A 12050-nucleotide genomic window follows, 5' to 3' on the forward strand; every position below is an offset into this window, starting at 1 on the left:
GAGAACCCCCACATTTACTTGCAATAGGTATGGTTTTTCTGAAGCACTTGGTTGAGTTGAGTGGAGTTGATTTTGGGTTTAACGTCTCCTTCAGCAGCGAGGCTATATGAGACATAAACCTAATAATTAACGTGCAATCCGAACGACACGTGCTCCCACCGGGAATCAAATCCTGGTCTCTCATGTCAAAGGCGCGTACGCAAATAGCTTATCCACGGAGGAGCTCCTGACACACTTGGGTGTACAAGTGACTGCTACTGTATTGAACCAATATTCTGCAGACGACTTTTGAGGAAATCAACGTTTCTACACATATTTCTAAAATTGCATTGTTCGACAAATTGGTTTCGCATTTCAGTTGATTCATTTGGCACAAATTATTGCCTGCAATCAAAATGGAAGGTACAATTTAACAAAAATTTAGCTATTCTTTTTCCATTACAGACACATCGCTTTTTTGTTTTTAAAAATCTATCGAACGAAGTGTCACTCGCCCCATGTTTTCTGCGAGTGTGTTGCTGCTAATATTTTTGAGGCCTGAAAGAAAGGATAATTTTGGTTTCCATCTGGAAAACTAAAAACACTATTTTAGCTTCTTCTTCTTCTTCTTCTTCTTCTTCTTCCTATTATTATTATTATTATTATTATTATTATTATTATTATTATTATTATTATTATCCATAAATTATATTCAAGATAGTTTTTATTATCCTTAATCAAGAACTACTGCCCGGGACCAAACGCTATACTTTTGTGCATAACTATACAGGTAACCAAGAAAGTTCTGTTACTTTTCGTGGAGGTTTGTGTTCAATTGGACCTCGTGAGTTGAATGCGAGTGGATATAAGGAGAACGTCAGTTGTTGGTGTGTGTATATCCAACATACTACCTGGCTGTGGCAATTCAGGCACACCGTGAACTTGCGTGAAGACAGAGGAAACATGGGACATCCACAGAGCGTCTTAAGAGCACGTATGCTGAACGACTTTAAATGGAGGTCAAACGCCGCTGTAGCGAGACAGAAGATATGCAAGGCCTTTGGTGAGTGTGTCGTGACGACGAGGACATTGCAGCGATGGTTTAACAAGTTTAAGGACGATGACGAAACACCCAAAAACACCACGTGCCAGAAGACCAACACATGTACAAAGAGCAACTGGGACTACAATTCAGTGTGTGGAGAAACCATTCGGCTGTACATCCATCAACTTGTGAAGCACTACAAGTTGGGTCGATGGGTCTCACATATTTTGACTCCTGGCTAGAAGGCAACGCGGCAGTCGCCTGGGTTTATTTAGTGTTTCGGAGCCATTTCTGTTTATTTAGTGTTTCGGAGCCGGACAGGGCGTTGACATGTGATAAAAAGTGGATCCTATACGAAGCTCCACGGGACCGTCATCATTGGTTAGCACGATTTCGATTTCAAAACAGCCGAAATCCATGAACCGATTTCAAAACAGCCGAAACCAGCACTGTTCCAGAAGAACGTCCTTCTGTGTGTTTGGTGCATCGTGCATCGGGCACAACTACCAGCTGGTCAGAGTATCAATGCAACTGTGTAGTGTCAGCAGTTGAGCTGTGCTCAACAAAAACTCAAAACTGTGGAGCCATCACTTCTGATTTGCAAATGGCTAGGATGACTCAGGACACCATTTTCCGCCTTGGATGGGGAACAATATTGCAACCAATATATTCCCCGATTATTGCTCCGTCCGATTATCACCTGTTCCATTTTTTGGACAATCACCTTAGAGGATTCCAGTTCAAATCCCTAGTAAAAGTCCAAAATGCACCTGATACTTTCTTGGTCTCACGGCCCACCAAGTTCTACCGCGATGGATTCCATGGCCTTCCAGAACGTTTCCAGAAGGTCGTCGATGCTGATGGGGACTATTTTTGATCTTCCAGGTTAGGTGACATATCGATGTTGGAAGGTGGTGGGTGAAAAAGCAACAAAATTTTTCTTGGTTACCTTTATATTTAAATTTAAGACCTTGTATACAGAACCTATCTACACAAGATTGATTTTCTTTCAAATTTCACTTAATTTCTTTACGGTTTCCTGACAAAAATATTTATTTATTATTCGTGACTAAAAAACATAATTCTTTATTACACTGAGAAGAAATAAAACAGAGACAGAATGAAATCCAAATTGAACAAAAGCATTGTTTCTTACCAAATTTTCCATCCTCTATGTCTTTTAAAACACTTGTTAAAGCATATAAAAATATACTGTACTTACAAATCAGTTTAGTACCTTTGTTTTATGGCTGTATTTGTAGTACCTTGTTAAAACGTTTGTCTTCAAATTGTCAAATATAAATCGCAGTAAATTGTGTAATCTGCTGTCAGAAAAAAAGTATCCTATTTTTCGATCGGTATAAGGAAGAGATACTATCTTATTTTTTGACCGGTATAGAAAAACAATATTACTCCATATTATTTTACCATAATTTATTAATTGTCAATAAACTTCGTTACTTTTAAATGAATGAAGCGAGATAATTTTATTATGATGTTTTACAAGCTGGTCATTTGGGGGGGCCAGGAAACCATTTGGGGGGCCTGGCCCCGATGGGCCCCCCTTGGCTACACTCCCGGCTATAACAGAGATACTCGTTGATTTAACACTACAACTCATCTGGGGCAAAACGGGGTGGGGCAAAACGGTATTGCAACCACACCATTTTGCCCCATTACTCCATTATGAACCGTAAGAGTATCGATTGTGTAGTTTAGTATCTAGCTCGAAACATTTTTTGTTAATGCTGGGATTGCATAAGCTTTTGTTTGCTGTCATTTTAGGATAGTTCGCACATATAAAAGGAAATCAACGAGGCAAAGTTGGGACGAAGAAAAGATGAAGGCGGCCACCGAGAGTGTAATACGTGGTGAAATGGGATATTATCAAGCTTCCCGGCAGTTCAACGTTCCCCAGACTACGCTGGAGCGGCATTGTAACAAGGAACGAGAAAACCCTGGATCTTTCCAGAAACAAATTGGACATTTCAAGCTTGTGTTTACCTATGAACAGGAGTGCAAGTTATTAGAATATTTAGTGAAAATGAAGAGGCGACTTTTTGGTCTAACTGGCAATGAACTGAAAGAATTAGCGTTTCAATTGGCAGAAAGAAACAAAATTCAACAATTCCCTTTCAACAAAGATTAAAAAAAGGCTGGAATTGACTTGTTAAGAGGATTTATTAAGCGTCACCCTGAGATAACACTTTGTAAACCAGAATTTACATCAAGAGCTCGCGCGATGGGGTTCACCAAGGTAGCCGTTTCCAAGTTTCTTGAGCTTTTGGCTGGAGCCATTGACGAACATCATTTCTTTCCAGAAAATATTTATAATGTAGATGAAACCGGAATAACTGTGAATCCTAAAGGATATACAAGGGTTGTCGCAGAGAAAGGGAAACGTCAAGTTGGAGCTGTAAGTTGAACAGAGTCAGGAGAAACGGTTACTGCAGTAATTTGTTGTTCAGCTGCTGGAGCTTACATGCCACCTATGATGATTTATCCTAGAGCAAGGCTGCAGCGGGAATTTTAGATGGGCCTTTCACCTGGGTCATGGGCAGAAGTTAGTGTAAATGCATGGATTACAAAGAACTCTTTCTCAAATGGTTCAAGAAATTCCTAATGTTTTCAGGAGCATATACAAGTAAACCAGTTCTTCTTCTGGATGGTCATAGCGCCCACACTAAAAACTTGGACTTAATTGACATGGCAAGAGGAAATGGAGTCGTTTTGCTTTGTCTGCCTCCTCATTGCTCTCACCGACTTCAACCCTTTGACGTCGGCTTTATGAGGCCACTCAGCAAGTTCTATGAAGATGAGGTTAGAAAATGGATTAGAACCAATTACCCAATAGTTGTTACGCTCCAAGTCATCTCTCAACTCTTTGGTCCTGCATTTTTGCGAGCAGCATCAATGCTGAACGCAATTAACACCTTCAAGAAAACTGGGATTTGGCCTTTGGACATGAACGTGTTTACAGATGAAGACTTTCTACCTGCAGATGCAACAGACATAGGCCTAAACGTCACTGAGTCAGTAGGAAACGAAAACTCTACACTAACGGCACCTAGCAAATCTCTCTTCAAACTACACTCACAAAGCGTACAGTCGAATACATCTGAATCTTCGATTGACGCAGAAATTACCGGATGCTCTTACAAAGAACAAACTCCATCAACATCAACTTTTCCTTCTGCTTCGCCTCAAAACATAATAGCTATTCCAAAAATTAAGCAAGGGACAAAACGTACAAACCGTAAAAGGGGTAAAACAGCCATATTAACTGCATCTACGTACAAAAAGGAACTTCAATTAGCTCAAGAAAATTCCAAACAATCAAAGGTGTATAGAAAAAAAACGTACTATAGCGCAACCAACCTCAAACAAAGGCCTACCAAAGAATGGTCGAAAAAGGAAACTAGTTAAAGAATCATCAAGCTCGTCCGATGAAGAAGACGATGACGCAGCTTGTCTTCATTGTGGCAACCTTTGGTCCAAATCTAATGAGGGCTGGATTTCATGTAGGAGATGCCATCATTGGGCCCACAATTCGTGTGCCGGGGTTATTAGCGATGACCGTGAAATTGAATACTATTGTAAATTCTGTTAGAAAAAGCATGATTCTACCAATGTTTCATATCTACTTCAGACTTAATAGTTGTACTGTATACTTGTCTATTTTTGATTTCCTCGTATAAATTTATAGATAAGGTTTGAATACACAGTTTTGTTTAAGTTTTTCATGGTCAATTTCAAAATTTGTTTATGTTGATTTGATGTCAGGACATATTAAGATTTAACTGACAATAATTCGATGTAATCTGCATAAACTTTGTAGTACAATTCCCAATGATCACATATTTTTATTTTTTCTTAATAATGCCTAATTCAGAATGTACCTTATACATTTTGAAGTATTATGTGCATTTTTTTAAATAGTACTTATCTTTTGTTATATTTGATTATTGAGTCTAATAAATATTTCATAAAATTCAAGTTGTGTTGTATAATAGTAATCATATATTGTTGTTTTATAATGATAAGTCTTTATTAGAGCTGGATATTATAGATGTAATAGTATATGGGGCAGTATGGGGTCGGGGCATAATGGGGTTGACTGAAATCCAATGTTCCATTATGCTCCACGTAGGCGGCATAGTCGGGATAAGAGCCAGTTTTGGAATAAGCTAAGCAAAAAGGTCCAAAACAATATTATTGAAAGGATTTGCTGGTTGAAATATTACAATAAATGGTCAACGTGTCTACCTAAAATAAATAAATAAATAAATAAATAAAATAAAATAAATAAATAAAAATATTGCAATTGAGATAATGGTTACCAATTTATACAAGCAAATATCTTAGCTTCCCCATTATGCCACATGTTTCCCTATATATACATGATAACGAATTAAGTCTAAGCACTGTACAAAATTAAAAAAATAAGCATGGAAAATTATAAACTAATTTCTCAGAGTAATAAATGTTAGTAAAGAGAGCGTAATCCCATGCAAAAATAAAGATGTATAAAATGATAATTAGAGTACACGTTTTTATTATTGTGGTCCTTAATAGAGAATTAATTAATTCCAATTTTCATTTTAGGACCTTTTAGCATGTTAATAATAGGGATAACTAAATTACTTGCAATGGAGACATATCGACTTTCAATTTTGTCCTTATCAGATGGTAGAGCACGTCTTTTTCAGAATACTGTACTATTCCGTCTTGCTCATCCTAAAATATAATCCTGACTGCGCCACTGATTGCTACTATTCAGGATAGATTGCTACTGACGACAGCTGAACTATCAAATATTCTGTTTACTCTGTTCTCCAGAGGAAAGAACCAAGATACGCTAGATTTGGGCAAGATGCTAGATACTAAGAGCGTGTGAATGACGCGCGTTGCCACGGAGGAGCTAGAGGGGGCACTGCCCCTTTAAATTATTTTTTGCCTTCTCTAAAAATAGTGCTGAAGACAATTTTCAAATTGACTCAAAACCAGCGAAATTCTTGCAACCATATTTACCACATTTAATTCAACTTTTCGAATTCTACTCATTTTTCTGTAAAATAGCATATTTCCTGTTAGTTGCAGCAAATATCTTCCATTGCCGTTACCCCATTTCAAGAATTTCAAACCGTACCTTATTATTGCAACCATGACAAGCATCCAAGGAAACCAGGTGCTATTGCAAACAACAGTATCATAGTAAACAACGTTATTTGTGAATATTAATAAACTGTAATGTCTAGTTTATCTTTGTAGGTACAAAATAGAGTGCAACGGTGGAATAAAACCTATATTTCTATTTGGTATTGATATAACCTAAAATTGCTGTAATATAATTTTATTCTCATTTTTAAAAAATAAATACTTCAATTTTAATTATTAACATGAAACAAAGTACCTTGGAAAGAGCTTGTATTAAGCAAACACAAATTTCCTGTTTCCATAATTCAAAAGTAAATAGATTTTGTAAATAATAAATAAATGTACAATTTTATGGTGTTCTTTGATGTGCTCCTTATTGCAACATCAGTTTTTATTTCGGGCAACGCATAGCGTAGTCGCTAATGCTATCTTCTTCGTTGTGAGTGGTCCCGGGTTCGATTCCCTCGGGAGCACTCGGTCGAAAATATGTAAAACTCTTTTTCAGGGCAGACACCCTGAATGAAATTTTGCTCATTCACAGCAGGCAAATTGTATCTACCATAGGCCAGTTCCTTCCTTCCCTTTAAGTGCACAGTGTGCTCGTCGAGGGACGGCATCCTCCAAACGTGATGTGCGAAATGGCCTTCGATGGCGAAATAACACAAATCTAAACCCTAAATAAACTTCCCCGTAATAAATATGTCTTGCTGCTAGTGATGCGTCGTTACTTGTGGAGTCGTTACAAAGTAACGACTCTTCTGCAGTACTCAAAGGAACGAATACTCAAAACAACTCGAAGGACTCGGATTCATTTCGGAATATTGCTAGTCCAAGGACTCAAAGTATTCATTTGGATTCGGTTGTAAAGTTAGACATATGATTTCTGGATTCAATTCACATTTGCATTGGAGAGATTGACAAGATTTAGTAACGAATACTCACACGAAACGGTAGACAAAAATACACATTGGAAGCATATGGCTATTATACAGTAGTGCGCATGCGTTAAGAGAAAAACACCTTCTTTGCTTAATTCTTATTGTTGAGTGCTCTCTCCTCTTCTTCCTTATGCATGCTTCGTAAACAGGAAGACGAAGTTAAACTGTTTCCCTCCTCCTCCTTTCTCTAATCTAGTTGTTTGAGAATCCACGGCTTTGCCCATACAAGGAGACAAACAACAAAGTAATAAAAGAAGTGTGGTGCCATCTATTCTCTAGTTATATACAAATTGTTTTTAATGTATTTACAACTATTTACACTGGCAGTCTTTCTTACATATTTGCATATAAAAACATAATTTGAGAGACTTCGGCAATGTTCAATGTGTATTCTCCTTAACAAGTGAAAAAATTCATTATGCAGCAAATGTTGTTTCGATGACTCATGTTTTATAGGTTTCTTCATGAAATTACCCAAATCAGAAATACCGTTTGAACACCACTCTGACTCCTTTGCCCCAAACACAATGAAGACGAAACATAACATTTTATTCCCTACAGAACACCCAGAAAGCCAAGAAAAGCTATCATACCACGAAGACTGAAATATTCGCTACTGATTGCTGGTTGCCGTTTTTATGGAAAGCTTTGGAGTAGGTCGTCTCCCTTTCAGAGTGCAGCGCTGCTCGTAAGTCAACCGAGATATGGTACTTGTTAACAAAAAATCAATTAAATATGTGTCTGGTACTATTATCGTAGTCATCATTTGCTAAAAGTTAGTAAGGTACTATACCTTGTAGCAACCAAAAGCTTTCCACAGCTTCGTCCCTTAGTCATAAATGCAATGATCTTCGTACTACAGTAAAACAATTAAACAAATATTCATTTCAAATCACAATGCAAAAGAAACTTTATACCCCCAATTTTTCTTAACCTCCAATGATCAATGTTGCTAATCAAAAACATAAATCTAGTACAGAACGCAAGGGCATAGCCAGGGAGAGGTGAGCCAATAATTTATCACAAAAAAGGATTGTAAAGCCATGTCCATGAAACAACTTTCAGAAGCTTTATATTTAGCACGGCATAATTTGCAACCATCCCATACGATTACACAACACAAATAGAAGATTAACAGACTGAGTCTATTCATTAAGGCCCGCAACTAGCCATTAAAGTTTAGGAGAGAGGCATAAATATGCTAGGGAGTCCAATCATCACAATTCTGGATCTCTTTTATCAATAAGTACTCTTAATAATTAGGAGGCCAAAACATTTAGGGGGCCAGGCTCCCCTAATTGCATGCCTGGCGGGGCATACAGAAGCAAATGCTTAGATTACGTTAGAAGCCAATAAGCAATTGTCTCAGCTCCTTTTCTGCCACTAGCGTTGTGACGAGAAAACCCGGCCCCACTTTTGTATAAATATTGTTTTCAGTATAATTCCCTTTATTTCTTTCTCGAGGGCAGCTTCTTTCTCCGCATACCATACTTCAATCTCGTTTTTTTTTTTTTTTTTTTTTTTTTTAAATGTCACCCCTAGAAATTTGTCATCTTGGGTCCGGACTCATGTGCCCCTTCGTTATGCAAATAGAAAGCACTTAAAACAACTCTGGGGGCCGATTTCTGTGTGTCTACTTCATTGTCAGATATCCAGATACGGAAGAGCCTAAGTAAACTTTGCGAAGGGTGGGGGATGCTAGCTTCCTTGGCCTACCAGATCGGTGACCGTGAGTCTACAGAATGCATTATATTTATGCTTGCGTATGCGAGCCCTCTCAAAGAGTTTGTGGCTACGCCCTGGGACATGATATGTATTTATGATTTAGATTATTAGTTTGCCTTTAATTACGATTAAAGCGTAACTACTTTTATACTATCACTTACATAAGCAACATGCTTCATAATGGCGTTGAACTAACTATTTATGTTTTGTTCTATTTCCTTGACAGCTCTCGTAGTTCTATAGAGAAACCATAGCTTAGTTCAAAATATATAGAGTTGGCAGTATTTGGGCATACGCCAGCTTATATCTAAAGCAAATGTTGGGGTTGCAAGGGATGATGGGGAGTAGGAAAAGAAGTAGTTACGCATGCGCATTCGACAGAAAGCAGACGAAAACCCCGATGCTTGCAGTATGCCTGGATGCCCTAGGAACATAGCATACGACAAGAGGAAAGACAGAAAATGTGTATCTCAGTGCTGCGCATGCGTAGTTCCGCTTACCAAAGTAAAGCGAGAGAGCGCATCCAGAAGATTGCAGTGGAAATAATTGTGGTAATTATAAGCAAACAGTTTATAAATATAATGAAATACCCACTTTTTCTTATTAACAGGGGATGCCGGGCATACAGGCGTTTTCTTACGCTACGCCGCTGGTTAGTATCCCCCTCACAAAAAAAAATTAAAATTATTTTTATGTCAATCGTGTGATCAGGTATGCTGAAGAATTTTTAACGTTTAATCAGATTTACTAACATAAATATAAGCTATATTTAATAGGGACAAACTACACACCAGTCCCCTCTTCACGCCAGATTCGGAATTTTTCGATGCCAATTGTTCGATCAGGTTTGATCAACTTTACCAACAGGGAAATAATGGCTAGAAAATGGGGGCCAGTCAGTGGCGTAACTAAAGGCTCGGGGGCTCTCCCGCAGACAGCGTGGAGCGGGGTCGCTTCTCTACTTCCCATTTCACGATTTGGAGGCCCTCTGGTGGCTTGAGGTCCCACGCAATGCGGGGTCTGCGGGACCCTTATTTACGCCCCTGGGGCCAGTCCTCCTACACCTCCGATTCTACTTTTTCTTATGTCAATCGTTTGATCAGTTATGATCAACAATTTTTAACGTTTGATCAGCTTTAGTAACATAAATATAAGCTATATTTAGTTGAGGGATAACTACACCTTAGCCCCTCTCCGGCTATGGCTTAAGGAACCAGATAGTTCAAAGCTGCAGAAACGAAATTTCTCCATCTGTTGCTATTTTGAGCAGCTCCAATTCAATTTGAATAAATATACTGCTGTGTTCTAATTGTTAAATAATACTTTTATTATATTTGTAATAAGCAAAATCATTTTGAAATACAATTATTAGAATTAAGTAGATCTAATATTTAAAAATACCGAAGAGAAAACACAATTTATCATTTAAGTTAATGCCGTTGAATTCATTGTTCTAGTAGCTAACCCGAGATCGCTCACACCAAAGGCGACAAGAGTGTTAGCGACTACGCTATGCGGGGTCATTCGTACAATTCTTGCGCAGAAAATACCGGTACCTTAAATTTTTGAACCTTGTCGAATTTGTCGCTTGTACTCAGTATGCGAATTAATTTATTTCTCAATTTCTATTTAGTCACGGGAGATTTCAATTTTTCCGGGGGAGGAATTTCTCGGTATTCTCCATGCAGTCCGCACACTGCTTGTAGCTGTGTTTGTAAAGGCTTGATTTGTAGTAGAGGCAAGAAATTTTTGCGTTCTACATTTTTTTATCTCAAATTTCATTCTATTTTCCAGATAATTTCTTACTTTCGAAGGATATTATGTTAATTCACTTCAAAATAACCAATACGATTTAAAAAAATATATAATACAGTGAAACACAGCCCTTCATTCTTTCATTTAGCTGTCCAGCTGTTATTTATTTATTTATTTATTTATTTATTTAAGAAAAAGAACAGAACAGGTTATTCTAGCCAATTACAGTGTTCATACCAGTGTTACATAGAATATCTATAATATATTTGCAAAATCTATTCTGACTCATACTGTGTATATCCATAACTTTTTTACATTTACTCAGTTTGTTGTAGACTGCACCCATCCTCCATGTTGGTGGCTGTTTTGTTGCATTTGTTCGAGATTTCTTAGAATAAAAGAAATTTCCATTGCTCACACGTATGTTTCCATTGGGTACCCTGAGATGAAAGGCAGAGACCAAATCCTTACTATTTAATTTGTTATTTAATATTTTGTACAAGAATATCATGTCATTTAACACTCTTCTGTGATTGAGAGACATTGTGTTAAAATTTTCATTAAGAGAAGTACTCTTTTCATATGTGGGGAAGATGCCTGTTCTCTTGCACACCAGAAACCGCAGAAATTTATTTTGAACTCTTTCTATTCTAATAGAGTCTTTCTTCGTGTGGGGGTTCCATATAATAGACGCATATTCTAATTTTGATCTAACAAATGAAAAATATAATTTCAGTAAAACATTCGACTTATTAAATTCCCTTCCCATTCTCAAAATAAATCCAAGAATTTTATTTGCGTCATTTACAATTTGATTTATATGATGCTCAAACGATAGTTTGTTATCACATATTGCACCCAAATCTTTGATAGTTTGTTCCCCCTTTAATTCTTTACTATCTATCTTATATTGAAATGTAACAACATTCCGTTTCTTAGTGAAGGACACGGTTTTGCATTTATCTGAATTTATGTTTAACAAGTTGCTCTTGCACCATTCATTTACTCTGTCTAGATCCTCCTGCAAACTGACACAGTCCTGTGGTGTTGTAATTCTCCTATATAATTTTAAATCGTCTGCATAGAGTAGTTTATGTGATGTTTTAATACAATTAGGAAGGTCATTAATGAATATTATAAAAAGTAACGGCCCTAAATTAGATCCTTGTGGGACTCCAGAAAATTGAATATATTCAAATGATCTACAGGATTTATAAACCACATATTGTTTTCTGTCCATCAAATATGACTTCATAAGAGCAATTAACTGATCAGAAAAGTTGAGAAATTTAAGTTTATTCACTAACAACGTGTGGTTTACCTTATCAAATGCTTTCACAATATCTGTATAAACTACATCTATTTGATTATTACTCTCCAATGTATCAACTAGATTGTCAGTGAAGACAGCGAGATTTGTTACGGTGGATCTGCCAGGAACGAATCCATGT

The sequence above is a fragment of the Thermobia domestica genome, chromosome 14 (assembly GCF_964235325.1).
Source record: "Thermobia domestica chromosome 14, izTheDome1.hap1.1, whole genome shotgun sequence".
Taxonomy (NCBI): domain Eukaryota; kingdom Metazoa; phylum Arthropoda; class Insecta; order Zygentoma; family Lepismatidae; genus Thermobia; species Thermobia domestica.